The following is a 16,412-nucleotide window of genomic DNA, read 5'->3' as shown; positions in this document are numbered from 1 at the left end:
CTGCATGTAAGAAGGAGATTGTGAAAGAAACAAACCATTCACTACATTCATACAAATATTTATTTTATTTTTATTTTAAGTATATCTGAGAATAGTAGAAAAACATGCTCTTACAGATATAGTGTTTCTCTTAAGAAATGAGGGGCAGTTGAGTATTATAAGTGTCTGGTTGTTAAGACTTCTGCTTTTGAATGACCTTTTTTCCTGCTCATTCCATAGTCATCAGTTTATTTTCTAAATTTTTCTATTCAAAACTCTTGATGGATAGGAAGCACTTCAAAATCTTTTTAATATAAATATAGGGAAAACTTTCATCTAATTTTGTTCTCCTCTCTTATCTACTTCAAAAGTAAACCGATCATAGTTTGACTCCTGAGAGGTGGGCCCGTAGTCTGAATAAAAGTCTTTAAAATCAGTTTCAATAAGGAAAAGACTTAATATCTTAATTGACAGTGAAATTGAGATCCAAAATTAAGATCCAGTCTTGAGGTCCAAACCTCTTCTTACATCCACAGCAGAACAATGTATAACATTTTTTATCTCCTTTTATTGATAAAAAGAAAGATTAACTGTCACGTATGTTTCCCATTTTTGAAATGGATAGAAATATTGAGGATATTGCAGTTCTATTTGTGTATAAATTCATACAAAATTCAAATGGGTTTAAATATCTTCAGACATTCAACCTGGTCTAACAGATTTCTTTCTGTCTTGTGTTTCTCTGCCTTTCCCAATTGCCATCTCTATTTTGTCTGCTGACATTTGTGTCACTATAAAATAAGAAGTGCATCACTTTAGAACAAAGGAATCTGGTGAAAGAGTCTGATAAAGATGTTTTAGACCTACAAGTTCAGTTTCCAAAAAATATTTGATTCTAAATGTCCACACTTATTAGTTTTGAGAGAGAGAGCAGAACTATATAATGCTACTCTCTTCAATCTTCCAAAAGAGTAATGATAACTAAATTAATTCCCAAATCAAATGAAAATGGAAAATCAAAGGAAATATGGGGAATATTAACTTTCAAAAGTAAAATAACTAGAACATTGCCTGAACTGTTCTTTATTTTTGGCTCAAAGCTTGCTTTCTGAGGCATTTCTTGTGATATGACTTTGACTTACCTAGGAGATGAGAGGTGGGTATCACCATGCGGCAGTGGTCATGACTTTATGGACAGTTTTACATTTGAAAGCATTTCTTTGGAGCTGTTTGACTTCGAAAGGGAGTGCTCAGGAATGTTAATTGTCTGAAGACTGGGCCTAGGAGCAAATGACTCCAGCTTGATAGGGGAGATTGGTAAATGATACCACCGTGTCCTATGAAGGCAGGATGCAACTGGCTTTCTCTTATTTGCTGATTTAAGATTTTCAAAGCCTGGAAGATGGAAAGAAAGGAGTTCCTGCAGAGATTCAAAACCAGAAACTGTAATTCCAAAGTGAGCTGACTTGACCACTTTGGACTTATAAATATGTTTGTACTGTTGTTGGAAAAAATAGTTGTCAACCAAACAACACAACCTCCAATGACCCATTACTACAGAAGATTAACGTCTGAACCATGACCAGCGTTGGAACACTCAGTGGTGACTATCTCTCTTTCACTTTCTACAAAGACTCCTTGCTTCTATTTTCTATCTCTTTTCTATCACCAGTTTTCCTTTCCCCATCTCATTTAGTGAGTAGGATTTGTAATAAACTGATCAGGCAAACATTTGACCCATTGTGTCTTAATCTCACAGTCGTGTATACAGATATTAAAGAATCTCCTCTCCCTCCACCAATTGGACTAAGACAAGCATATATGTAAGAAAACATATAGTGAAATTACAATAAAACCCCCCTCAAAGAAATGACAGAAACAAACAAAACAAAACAACAAAAAAAAACCAACAGCAACAGAAAAATAGACATGCTAGAATTCCAAGCTGCAAAAGCATTCTTGTGAAAAAATAATTTTGATTAAGCTGATATATGCTCCTGTCAGTTAAATATTGTCTCTTAGTGAAAGTTTGTAATGGCATTGTGACAAGCTGAATGACAAGGACACTTTGCACCATTTTTCAAACTAGCATTATTCTTTTAATGGTTGGTTTGCATTCTGATTTCAGGAAGACAGTCTGCATTTTGTTTTATCTTAAAAAAAAAAAAAATGACAGTATGGTGAGGAAAGTGTCAGACTATTGAAAACAAAATAGATGAGTTATTCCTATAAAAACATCATACTAAAACAAGACAAAAGTTGTCTGGAAAAAAAATATATATATATATATATATTTATAAATTGTTCATAAATTTACAAGATAATGACAATTCATTTCGCGTATCCAGATTTCTAAAAAGATAACACAGTGAAAAAAATGTTTAAACTTCTTGTGAAAGTTTGTGTGCAAACCTGTTGTTTATACCACACATTGTGCTCAGCAATTTTCAGTTTTCAGAACTGTTAGGAAATCAGTTATTTCTGATATCCTTCTGTATTTAAAAACAAAATTTACCAGAAGATGAATACCACATGTCACAGAAATAAGCTTGCATTCTACACTCCGTAGTTTCCTTTGGATCCAGAATTAGCTGAGGACTTAACCACTGGTTTCTGTAGTATGCTTTTAGGAAAATTCTTTAGGGACATAAGAAAATCTGTTGTGAGTATAGACTGCTTTTAGTGAGTCAGGTCCCTTTTTCTTCTTACGTAATCACTGGAATATGTCTCAAAACATCTCAGATATTTTGAGGCACATGCATTTCTGTGAAGTCTTTCTTAACACACACTTTCCTAACACACTCTAATTTCAGTCTGGATATAAAGGACTGCAATTAGAGTAAAACAAAAACAAAAATAAAACAATAACAAAACATACATACAAACAAAACAAACAAAAAAAAAAAAAAGGAAAAAACACACACAAAAAACAACCTGAATGGTTAATTAACTTGGACTTGTTTCTGTCGTAGATTTCCAGGGATAATTAAAGCATTGATTAAATACCTGATTTCACTGTTACTCACCAAATTACAGGAATTATATCAATTTGTAATTTTAGAATGCAATTTGCCACACATTAACTTGGTTATTGAAAAGAAACATAGAAAGGCTTTCAAAAGACTGTATGTAAGTTTTAAATCAGCATTCTTGGGTGGATCTCAGGTTGTTGCATAGACTTCTGGCAGTCCAGATGGAGAAGCAGGACACCCAGGAAGTCCCAATATGTGGAAGAGGTTCTGCGATCAGGTTAGAGCTAATTTTGTGTCCATGGATACAGAAGATAGGATTCCAGGTCTCTCCTTACATGTGTTTAAGAACATTTTTAAAAAATCCCAGGATCATTGAATCACAGAATCACAGAATTTTAGGGGTTGGAAGGGACCTCCAAAGATTTTTGAGCCTCATACCTCTGCTAAAGCAGGCTCTCTCCTTACCTGCATAGGTAGGCATCCAGGCACTTGAATTCTCCAGAGAAAGAGACTCCACAACCGCTCTGGATAGCCTCTTCCAGTGCTCTGTCAACCTCACTGTGAAGAAGTTCTTTCGCATTTTGGCAGAGAACTTCCTATTAACTAGTTTATGGCCATTTCCCCTTGTCCTGTTCCCACAGACCACTGAAAGGAGTTAGCCAAGTCCCTTTGTTTCCCACATGGAAGACATTTATAAACATTAATCAGATCCCCTTTCTGTCTTATTTTCTCAAGGCTGAACAGATCCATTTTGCTCAGCCTTTCCTCACAGGCAAGATGCTCCAGGCTCTTTGTAATCTCTGTGGCCTTCCTCTGGATTCTTTCCAGAAAATCCCTGTCTTTTTTGTACTGTGGAGCCCAGAACTGGGTACACTACTCCAGGTGAGACCTGACCAGGGCAGAGTAGAGGGGGAGGATCAGTTCCCTCGATTTGCTGGCTACATTCCTTTTAATGCAAGATGCCATTGGCCTTCTTAGCCACCAGGGCACACCAGGGCCAATGGCCAACCTGTCATCCACCAGGACCGCCAGGTCCTTCTCCATTGAGCTCCTCTCCAGCAGGTCATGCACCAACCTGTACTGATACTCATGGTTATTCCTTTTCAGGTGCAAGACTTTATACTTGGTTTTCATCTGGTATATTGCTGTCCAGCTTTCCAGCCTGTCCAGGTCCTGCTAAATAGCAGCATAACTGTCCAGCATGTCAGCCACTCTTCTCAGCTGTGTATCATTGGTGTATTTAATGAGGGTGGAAACAATCCCCACATCAGGGTTGTCAATGAAGATATTGAATGAGACCAGACACAGCACCAACCCCTGGGGAACACCGTTAATCACAGATCTCTAACTGGACTCCATGCCACTGATCACCACCCTCTGAAATCTGCCAGTCAGCCAGTTCTCAACCCACCTCACCAACTACTCATCTGTCCCATGTTTTCTCAGCTTTGTCATTAGGAGGTGGAAGACAGTATCAAAAGCCTTGCTGAAGTCAAGGTAGATGACATCCACTGCTCTCCCCGCATCTACCCAGCTGGTGATGCCATCACAAAAGCCTACCAGGTTGGTTGAGCATGATTTCCTCTTGGTGAATCTATGCTGACTACTCCTAGGAACCTTCTCTTCCAATTGCTTGGAGATGGCACCCAGAGCAAGCTGTTCCATCACCTTTCCAGGGACAGAGATGAGAATGACTGGCTGTAGTTTCTTGCATCCTTCTTCTTACCATTTTTGCAGATTAGAGTGACATTGGCAATCCTCCAGTCTTCAGGCATCTCTCCTGTTCTCCAAGATCTGTCAAAGATGATAGAGTGGTTCAGCAATTATCTGTGCCAGCTTCCTCAGTACATGTGGATGCATCCCATCATGGCTCATAGATTTGTGCACATTTGTGCACCCTCTCTTCAACCAGAAGGAAGCTCTTCATTTCCCAAACTCTCTCTCTCTCAGGAGTCCCAAGGGGGAGTCCTTGAAGTGAAGACCAAAACAAAGAAGGCATTCAGTATCTCTGCCTTCTGAGCATCCCCTGTTACCAGGACACCTCGTTAAACAGGGAACCCGCATTATCCCTAGCCTTCCTTTTACAGTTGACATACTTGAAAAAAGTCCTTCTTATTATCCTTTATGTTCTTTGCCAGCTTCAACTCCAGGCGGGCGTTAGCCTTTCTTGTCACATCCGCCCAGGTCCTCACAACACTCCTATCCTCCTCCCAAGAGAACAAGCCCTTTTTCCACATTTCATAGACCTTCTTCTTCCCTTTGATTTTATCAATAAGCTCCTTGTTCAACCATGCAGGTGTCCCGCCTCCTTTTCCTATTTCCCGTTCTTAGGGATGCACTGAACCTCAGTTTGGAAGAAGTGCTGTTTAAACATTGCCCAACTCACACGGGCCCCCTTACCTTCTAACACCCTAGCCCATGAGATACCTCCAAGAAAACCTGGAAAAGTTGAAGTTGGCTCAGTAAAAGTCAAGGGGAGCAATCGTACTTTTTGCCTTACTTCTTCTGCTCAAGATCTTGAGCTCCACCATCTCATGATCCCAAGGTGCCCTCAGCCTTCAAATCCCTAACAAACCCATTCTTGTTGATAAGATCAAGGTCCAGAAGCATCCCCTGCCTTGTTAGGTCCTCCACCATCTGCATCAGAAAATTATCTTTAACGCATTTCAGGAAGTGTTTGGATGATGTGTACCTGGCCACGTCACTTACCCACAAGAAGTATGGATGATTAATGTCCCCCATGCGAAGCAGTGCCTGGAATTGAGAGGCTACTTCCAGTTGCTTATGAAAGGCCTCACTGACTTCATCCTCTTCATCTGGTGACCTGTAGTATACCCCCACAGGATTGTTACCCATACAAGCCCACTTCTTATTTTTCACCCACAAGCTCTCTACACATTCTTCACCCTGTCAGTAGTTTACGGGCTGGTTCAGCCTGGTTCCTTGACTAATAGGGTGGGGGGACCTAAGGAAAATGGGAAGAGAGAAAAGGGGAAAGGGTAAGGAGATGGGCCTAAAAACAAAACAGCAGCAACAATCTGAAGAGGAAAGCTAGTTTACTTAATATAATATTAGAATGCAAGATAACACAATATGATCCAATATAATTAGAATTGAAGATAATAAATCAAGTAAGATGAGAGAAAGTGTTTTAAAAAAAATCTAATTCTGAAGGTGAGAGTCAGGGAGCACACACACGGCCAAGACAAGCAAAATGGGAAAAGGGCACGTCTTGTCATCTGCAAACAGTTTATATCTTTCCCTCTGAACAGGAAAAAGAAAATAGAATAACGCAAAGTCCTTTGGGTCTTCTCTTCTGAGAACCAGGTACCCAGAACTATCCATGATCCATGGAACTGGAGCATTAACTCTTTAACTCCCAATGCACTACATACTGTTATGATGTGGAATACTGATAACCAAAATCATAAAACCACGACAGCCTCCTTCTTTAGCCTATCTTCCCTAAAGAAGACATAATATTCCATGACAGCATTCCAGTCATGTGAGCTGTCCTACCATATCTCCATGATTGCAATGAGGTCACAGCCCTGCAACCGTACACAGATCTCCAGCTCATCCTGATAATTTCCCATGTTGCTCAAATTGGTGAATAGGCACTTTAGGAAAGCAGCAGATGCAGTTATCACTAGAGATATGCAAGAAGATTTTGGATGGAGTATTGGTAACACTACTTTCTCTGAGGAGCTCTCGCATGATCTATGGGACAACTCAATGATGACATATACACATCTTTCATATTAACTTTGTAAATGTAGATTGTAATTCTCAGTATAAAAATGATAAACACATTAGTATTGTTGTTTGAAGGACTTCCTAGTGGCAACTTCAAAGCAAATTAATCAGCCAAAATGGGAGGAAGTCTGTTACCAGACTGCAGAGTCCTGGCAGGAACCCATGCTGAATACTGCTGGAGTTAAACAAGTTGCAGTTTAGTGTAATGCTGAAATACCACTGTGCTTTATATACCAGCTTTGTGCACTGACAGACATGAAACTGTCTTCAGCAAACAGTTGGTACTTAGTCTATCTGCTAACTCCCTGTGTGGATGTTGGATAGGTGTATGTGGAATCACGTATTTCAAGATGCTTCTTTAGAAGCCAAACTGACATACATGTGAAGGAAAAATGAATTCAGAATAACAGTAACCTACACTAACTTGTTTTTCATAACATTTTCCATTCTGACTTCAATATGTGAAGTACAATTAAATGTTGCCCACAACTAAAAGAAAAAAAAAATCAAAAAATTCAAAATAGCTGTTAATTCAATTGAGCTACCATGGTTTTAATGAATATTTTATTTGCTTTTATGACATCCTTATGTTAACCATGGGTCTTTTTTTGTACCTGTAGTCCTGTATTAAAGTCAAATATTAAAGTGAAATATTTAACTGATAGAGAAGGGAGAATGTATCTGATTCGTTTATTGTACACTATTGCATTATGTGGATAATTAAGATCATATGCTAAAAATAATCAATATTGACTACAAATGTTGCTTTTTAATCAGAACTGACACTGTTCTGTCACATGGCTGTCCCTCTAGCCACAAGAAGAGAACTTCACTATACTACTTGGATTTGGTTTTAATTAAAACGTATTATTGCCATTCACTATAAAACTGCTCTTTGTGATAGCTTTTCTCCCCCAAATTAGAAACTTCATGATTTCTATTATATATAAAATTGCTTCAGTACATCTAAGATAATTTGATTTTCCATACTGAGACACAGTCTCTGAAGGCTTAATTATGGGATTTTAGTTTGCTGTTAAATCCCTTTCTCTAAATCAGTTCCTCAGTGAAACTAACAGCAAGAAGTGATATTTAAATAGCACACTCTGCAACAGAATTATTTTTAATCAATGAAATGTAACTAGCTTATTTTTTTAAGTAAAGTTATTTTCTCAACACTGACCCATGGTCCTTTCCAATGACATTGATATAATTTACTACTCCTCTCTTAGCAGCCACCTAGATTTTTGGACCATATAATAAGGAAGCTATACTAGCCCATATAATTTATTTATCTATGAATGAATTGAGAGAGATGCTATTAAATTTCCCCTAACTCTTTGCATACCATATATTCGTTTTCATACTTATGTATTCCTTTCACACTTTAGTTCTGGAAAACTACTGAAAAAATATATACTTTGATTTGTTATTTCTAAGCCCATGTTGTTTACTGCTCTTAGTTTTATTATCCATTCTTAAACTTTTGAATTGTGTGAAATATTTCAATTCATTACACTAAAGATATCTGAATACTGTTAACCTAATTTAAGGTGGTACTGCTTGCGCCAGTCCTGTTTGTAAATGCATCAATTCTAGTGTAATTTCTAGCTTCTGTGATTTTTTTCCTGCAATGGTTGGATTAAATGTAAAGTAGAAATGAAGGGTGAAAAAACAGCACAACTGAAGTCTAGTGATCTTGTTCTTAGACATTTTTAGTAGGATAAACAGAGAAAGGTGACAAATTAGCTCAGAACATGTGCAGATCATTAGTAATTAATACACAGACCCTTCCAATAAATATAGATGGAAACTTTTCTACCGTCTATCCACCTTTGGAGTACAGTGTACAATGATATCCTGTGCATTCTCCTTTTTTAATGAAACAATGGTTCAGAACTAGAAGAATAACTTCCATTTTTCCACAAGAAATTTTCTTTTGAACTGAGAATCCTTTCACAGGATTATTTCACCTTCTTAGAACCACCAAAATTAAAATTCACCTGAGCCCCCTGGTCCCAATTACTGAAGAGTACTGACCACACACTTCTTACAAAGAAGTAGGGCAAAAAAGGAGAAAGATTTTGACATATGTTTCTTCAGGTGCTTTCTGCTTTCTTTTATTTCCATAAGTATAAGGGGTGAAAACTGCCTTCTGCTGCACTATATTATTCCACAGTGCATGGAATGGAAAATTGCTGGCAGTGCTTGCTTTTGTTAAAAGATATAGTGACCAGATCAAGAGTGCAATTACAAATACTGAAACACCTCAAGAGGAAACGTATTCTACATTTTAATTTATATTTTACCTTAGGAGTAGAACAGGATTAAAAAATATTGCTTTCTCTATACTGAACAAATGATGCTCAATCCATGGTATTGTTAACTGGCACACATGCAAATTTATGCATTCAATATTCCATTGCTTTTTGTCACACAGTTTACAGATACACTGATGTCACCTGTTTAGCCACTGATACCACTAAATGTGATCTTGTCTGAATGTCTGAATAATGCATTTTATAGATGACCTGGTATAGCTGTATTTTGTGAGAAGACTAATATATATTTTAGGAATTTGTTCACACAGGTGCTCATTTAATGTTTCGGTTTAGAATTTTATATAACACTACATAAATGTACTCTCATAAGACTATCTATCTTTATAAAATTTGTAAAAATAAGATAGTAAATACAGCTTGATTCTAACTAGAAGCATAAGTTCATTCATGCTGTCACTTGCTGAGGTGATCAGCTCTGGTGTAGGCATATTACGCCGTGAAGCAGGGGATGGAATCATACAGGAGGGTTTCCTTACCCAGGCAGACTCCAGGGGAACACAATGACTTGCCAGAACTGAGCAGTTCTCAAGAAAGTGGTTGAGGACTTATCAGCAGACTCAGGACTAACTGTTGCAATTTCCCACATATACAGAAGGCAGCTCTGTGGAGCACTGCCACCAGGATGGGCAAATGGAGTACAATTGGGCAGTTGACACAAAAAGAAACTGCCTCTTCAGAGAAAAGGCCATTCTGACTGTCATGGTTTTATGGTTTTGGTTTTTTTTTTTTTTTTTTTTGGTTTTCAATATTCCGCATCAAAACATCAAGTAGTATACTGGGAGTTAAAGTGTTAATGTTCCAATTCCAGGTACCTATGTACCTGTACATTATGGAAGTCATGGGATCTGGCCCTTCCGGGTGGGGCGTCTCTTACTGCCTGGCAGTGGGTGCTGGAGGGTACCACCGAGTTTTATCCACAGCTGTAGTTTATGTGGACACTAGTGATAAAGCTAGGATCAGCCTCAGGAGTATTAAATACAACTACAGAGCAATGTGAGCAACAGTAAGGGATCATAGTTAGTTTTTTCATCAACTGTCTTGGTCAAAGGGAAGAGTTTTGAAAAGGCTACTTGAATCTGCAAATCAACAAATGATTACAGGTCTGATGTTACAGCCACAGTTCCAGCTGCTTAGACCATGGGATTTCCTCTGAGAAATTTAATTACTGATAGGCCCATTTGTCAATGGAGGGGAAGAAAATCTTTTGCTATGAGCTTGCCAAACTGGTGAAAAAGATTTAAAACTAAAGCTTGGATGAGGATGAGAAGAACTTCAATCCATCCTCCATCTTATTAATTTAATATCAATGCAATAGATGTCCAGAGCCTGGAGAAAGATCACAGGCAGTTAGGAGAAGAACAGCACAACAGAATACTAGCCACTCCAGTTAGAAACATAGCTTAATCAGGGACCCAGCATAAGTGTCTCTCTGTAAACCAGTGATGCATCTAAACTAAAAGGAAGTCAGGCAAAAATACCAGGAGGCCAACATGGATGAACAAGGAGCTCCTAGACAATCAAAAACACAAAGAGTACAACTACAGAGGGTGGAAGTAATCACAGTCTAAGAGAAGTAGCAATAAATTATTCTCAAGAATCAGATTAGGAAAGCTAGGGTCTCGATGGAACTAAATATGGGAAGGAATATCAAGGGCAACAAGAAGAGTTTCTATAGGTACAACAGTGGTAAAAGGAAGTCTAAGGAAAATGTGAGCCTTTTCCAGAAGGAAATGTGAGAATTGTTTACTCAGGATGTGGAGAAGCATTAAAATTTTTTTAGCTACAGCAACAGCGAAAACAGAAAACTGCTCACTGCAGGAGAAACCCAAGTTCAAGACCATCCAAGTAAACCAGAGGTGAAGATATCCATGGGACCTGTTGATATGCAGCCATGCATCCTGACAGAACAGATTAAGTAGCTAAGTCACTATAAGAAGTCCATGGCATTCTGATGAAGTATCCAGGTAACAGAGAAGGAGAAATATAATCCCAATTTTTAAAAAGGGGAGAAAAGCAAGATCTGGGGAAGAGGCCATTTACTATTACATATGTACCTGGCAAGATCATGGAGTAGTTACCCCTAGAAGATACACTAAGACATATGAAGAACACAGAGATGACTGGTAAAACCAACATGTCTTCAGTGAGGGCAGATGACTCCTGGCAAACTTACAGGCTTTCAATGGTGAAACTTCAGAACTGCCACCAGGAAAGAAGAGCAACTAACATTAGCTACCTGGAGTTGTGTATAGCATTTGGCACTGTCTCACACGAAATGTTGTCTCACCCACAGCAGGGTGCTAGAACTAGATAATCTTTAACGTGCCCTCCAAACAAAACCATGATTTCTATGATTCTATGATTTCATGATTCTATTAACTTTCAATTTGTAATGGTTTTATGTTTTTGGTTATCAATATTCCACATCATAACATGTAGTGCATTGGGAGTTAAATAGTTAATGCTCCAGTTCCGGATCGTGGATAATTCTGGGTACTTGGTTCTCGGAAGAGAAGAACTGCATGCTACGTAACCCAGAGGACTTTGTGTTGTACTGTTTTCTGTTCAGAGGGAAAGATAAAATTGTTCATAAGTCATGAGACTGCCCTCTTCTTCTGTTGCTTGTCTCGGCCATGTATGTGCTCCCTAGCCATCTCACCTTCGGCACTAGGGTAAGACCTTCAATTTTTGGACACTCTCTCTCTCATTTTATTTGATTTATTAGCTTAAATTCTAATTATATTGTATCATATTCTCTTATCTTGCGTTCTTATATTATATTTAGTAAATTAGCCTTCCTCTTCAAATTGTTGTTGCTGTTTTGTTTTCAGGCCCATCTCCCTAGCCTTTCCTCTTTTTCCCCTGCCTCCCTTTCCAGGCACATTGGTCCTTGGGTCCCCCTGTCCCATTCGTCATGGAACTGGGCCAAACCGGCCTGTAAACCACTGACACATCTGGATTTGTTTTGTAGGATTTTCTATCCAGATAAATAATTACTAATAATCATAATTTTCTTCAATTATTTGTACGTAATTAATTTTTCACCGACATCTATTTGGCACACCTAGGATATTTAGCAGATTATTCAAGAATAGTATTCACTATACAGACAGATGTTGGTATTTGGTTCCCTTAACCAAATCCTCTTTGACTGTGAAGTGCAGACACCAGGGTCCTAGCTCCCTGAGGCAGGAACGCTTAGGGAAATCCTGTAGAGATTATGACCTCTGGCATACATTCTGATGACATTTCAGCAGCCTGGCAGGATTTCTGAAAAAGATTTTAGGAAGACAAAAAATAAATATGTGTTATTAGGACAGTAAATGTTCAGCGTTGTATAGCTGACATAAGCAACAAATAGATTCAGTTCTTGTTTTTGCTGGAGCCAAAATAGAATTGACTATAGAACATTCTCGTGGAGAAGCTAACTGCCCATGGTTTGGATGGGCATATGCTCTGCTGGGTGAAATGCTGCCTGGATGACCAGGCCCAAAGAGTTGTGGTCAATGGAGTTAAATCCAGTTGGCAGCCTGTCACGAGCAGTGTCCCCCAGGCTTAGTACTGGGGCCGCTTCAATTTAACATCTTTATTAATGATCTTGATGAGGGGATTGAGTGCACCCTCAGTAAGTTTGCAGACGACACCATGTTGGGAGGATGTGTTGATCTGACTGAGGGACCTGGATAAGCCGGATTGATGGGCCAAGGTAAACTGTATGAGTTTCAGTATAGCCAAGTTCATTTTGGTCACAACAATCCCAGGCAACCCTACAGGCTTGGGGAGAGTGACTTGAAAGCTGCCTGACAGAAAGGGACCTTGGTGTACTGATGAACAGTCGGCTAAATAGGAGCCAGCAGTGTACCCAGATGGCAAAGAAGGCCAACAGCATCCTGGCTTGCCGCATCAGGAATGGTGTGGTGAGAAGGACTATGAAAGTAATCCTGCCCTGTACACAGTACTAGTGAGTCTGCACCTCGAGTACTGTGTTCAGTTTTGGGTACCTCAGTACAGAAAGGACATTGATGTGCTCGACCAGACCCAAAGCAAGGCAACAAGGCTAGTGAAGTGCTTGGAGAATATGCCCTATGAGGAACAGCTGAAGGAACTGGGGCTGTTTAGTCTGGGGAAGAGGGGGCTGAGGGGAGACCATATTGCTCTCTTCAAATACCTCAAAGCTGACTGCAGCAAGAGGGGGTTGGTCTTCTCTCACTGGTGATGGGTGACAGGATGAGAGGAAATGACCTCAAGTTGTACCAGGGGAGGTTTAGGTTGGATATCAGGGACCACTTCTTTATAGAAGTTGTTAAGCACATGAATAGGTTTTCCGAGGAGGTGGTTGAATCACTATCCCTGGATGTGTTTAAAAACCGTTTGGATGAGGTGCTCAGGGGCATGATTTAGTGGAGAGTTGTTAGAGTTAAGGTAGTATGGTTAGGTCGTGGTTGAACTCAATTATCTTTAAAGTCTTTTCCAATCTGAGTGATTCTATGATTCTATGATTCTATGACTTTAGTAGAAAGAATCTACAATGAACAGGAGCTGGAAGCAACAAATGACCTGAAGAGAAAAACACTTCCATGAATGATAGGAGGTTTCATAGGTTCAACAACTGATGGGGGAGAGAAATAAATGTAAGGCTTACATTTGATTTCTTTAATTATGATAAAGTACAGGAAATTGCGCCTTTTACAGCATTTACTGATGAATCTCTGATGAATCTCTACTGGTATGTCTTAGTGGTTCTCATACAGACTATTTTGAGCAATTTTATAGCTCTATACTAATTCAGTTCCTTTTTTTTTTTTATATCCCTAGATGGTTACCAGCTCTGATGCAGACACATTCTGCAGCAGAGTGGAGGACAGTAGCATACAGGGGGGTTTCCTTAGCCAGGTAGACTGCAGGGAAGCATAGTGATTCGCCAGGACTGAACAGCTCTCAAGAAGGTGTCTGAGGTGCTGTGGGTTGGCTCAAGAGTAACTGCTGCCATTCCCTGCAAATAAAGAAGGCAGCCACCAGGATAGACAAATGGAAAATGGTATGGTAGCTGGCAGCAAGGAAGATCATTCCTTCCCTTGCCTTTTCTTCCCCTTCCCTTTTCCTTCCCCTTCAATTCCCCTTCCTCTTCCTCTTCCTCTTCCCTTTCCCTTTCCTTGCCCTTTAGAAAAGTGCCTTGCTGAAAAAGTTTAATGGTTTATCTCAATCGCAAGCACTCAGAGCAGTTCATAATTTCCTCTAGTGATTACGCTTTTGGCTGGCTTGGCAACTCACTGATGTTTATTCTAAACCTAGACTAAGAAAGAGAACAATAAAGAATCAAGCAGAAGACAGTTTACATCCTTTGGAAACTCCAGCCTCTGAATTAGGCTTCCTTTAAAGACACAAATATTGTAAGATAGAAAGATTTATGGCTCTATATTGTTGCTGAGGTGTACAGGTATACAATTCTTGCTAAATCTCTTGCTTTCAATTGTCCCATATGCCATAGTTATTTTAACACAGCACACAGAAAGCAAATTATACTGGTTGCACTAAGGTGGCAGAGTTTTGTAGAAAGAGTAGTTATGGAGTTAGAGTCACATTCTTTTTTTGTAGGAGAGACTTCAGAGGTCTCAGACCTTAGACGGTTACACAGTGACACAGAGGTGAACACACTGATTAAAAAATACTGCTTGTAAATCTCCACAGGGTTTTTGTTTGTTTGTTTTTGTTTGTTTTGTTTTGTTTTAAATACTTGCCTAATAAAGTATTCTGTTATTGATCTCCATGCTTCAGGGAACAATCCACACTAACAATCCATAAGGAGAGAGGGGGAACATAGCTATACCTTTTAAGCACTGACCACTGTAAAAGTAGCACTCTAATTCCACTATTCACTCAATAAAATACTGTACCTTACTTTAACTGAAATAAGGTAAGTGTAAACATTTTCTAGATTGTTGCAGAATTGTTCTAGATATTTTTCTATTTTTCACCTATGATGCTCTCTATTTATTAGATAGAGACAGTGAGCCCTCTTAGGCAAGCATCAAGGTGCACCAAGATGATGGAAAGTTTCCAATTAGTCTATCAAAACAACTTGCTGAATTCTGACTAATTTTGAACAGTCTGGAAATAGTCATTTATATCATAGTGAAGCTTAGCAGCTGAAGGCTAAGTCTACTCTACATTTTGATTGTTAATACCTATATCAGAAAGCTGGAACACCTCTCCAGAGTGGAAAAACTGAGGGAGATGGGTGTCCTCATGCTCACTGTGGCTCTCCAATATTTAAAAAGTGATTATAATCTGGAAGGAGACAGACTTTTTACATGGTCTGATAGTGGAAGGATGAGAGAGAATTGTTCTGAACTAAAACTTAGGGGAATTTAGATTAGATGTCAGGAGGAGATTTTTTACTCAAAAGGAAATGAGCCGGCTGACCAGAGTAGTTGTGGAGGTGTTTGAGGGTGAGTTGGACAGGACCCTGGGCATCCTGATTTGGTGCCTGATTTAGTGTTTGGCAACTCTGCCCATGGTGGTAGAGTCTTTAAAGTCCCTTTCAGCGCAAGCCATCCTATGATTCTATGATTCTACATAGATACCCACTAACTTGGGGTGGATACTCATTCTCGTAACAAATTTTAATTTCTTTCACTGAGAGATACTTACATATTGCTGAAAATGTATTTATGGAAATATTTAGGATTTTAGGACAGAAATAGGTGCTTAATTAAGTCAGTCCTGTTTTCAAACAGTCCTAAATATCAGTCTTCTATTTCAATTACATTTCTCAGATTTGCTTCTTTTCTTGTTTTCTTGAGCAAGAAGCTCAAAATATGTACCTATTCTTTTTCTTTTCTGCTGTGGTTGCAGTAAAAAAACCAATAATTTTGCAAAAAGTACTTTTCAGATAACAATTTTAGGTGATGAAAAACAATGTATGCAACATTGCATACCCAGCTGAGCTTGTAAAATTTGCATTTGAGAAAAAGCCAACTACTTCTTGCAAATATAGGCTCTTGTCATTTTCACATTCTTACAGAAAATAGCTTTACCAGTTTATGACTTTCCTTTCTGAAATGGAAATTGGAGGGCAGATTTTTTTTTTATTTACAAATTGTGTAAATATCATTTTAATGCCCAGAGAGATGTATACAGTCTTTAGTAATTAATTCCATGTGGTTTGTGTAGAGATTTCACAGCAGAAGAGTGAAAAAACACCAAAGTAGAAAGCCTTAAATAAAGGACTCATACATCTAAAAATGATTTTTATTTTATTAATTTATTTTTTTTTCCTTGACAGGTAGAGTGGGCAGAAGTTTTTTGCTGGCAACTATTACAACATATCTAATTTGACAAGCACTCTTACCAAAATTATTCA

At 38.6% G+C, this 16,412-nt stretch overlaps 1 pseudogene; it reads right to left on the bottom strand.

The window, feature by feature from the left end:
• The window catches only part of LOC146542327 (uncharacterized), a 203,642-nt pseudogene that overhangs the window by 171,229 nt on the left and 16,001 nt on the right, over window positions 1-16,412 (bottom strand).

The sequence above is a fragment of the Meleagris gallopavo genome, chromosome Z, assembly GCF_905368555.1.
Source record: "Meleagris gallopavo chromosome Z, MGAL_WU_HG_1.1, whole genome shotgun sequence".
In the NCBI taxonomy this organism is placed as follows: Eukaryota; Metazoa; Chordata; class Aves; order Galliformes; family Phasianidae; genus Meleagris; species Meleagris gallopavo.
The sequence above is the reverse complement of the archived record's forward strand: the minus strand, read 5'-3'. Positions and strand labels throughout refer to the sequence as shown.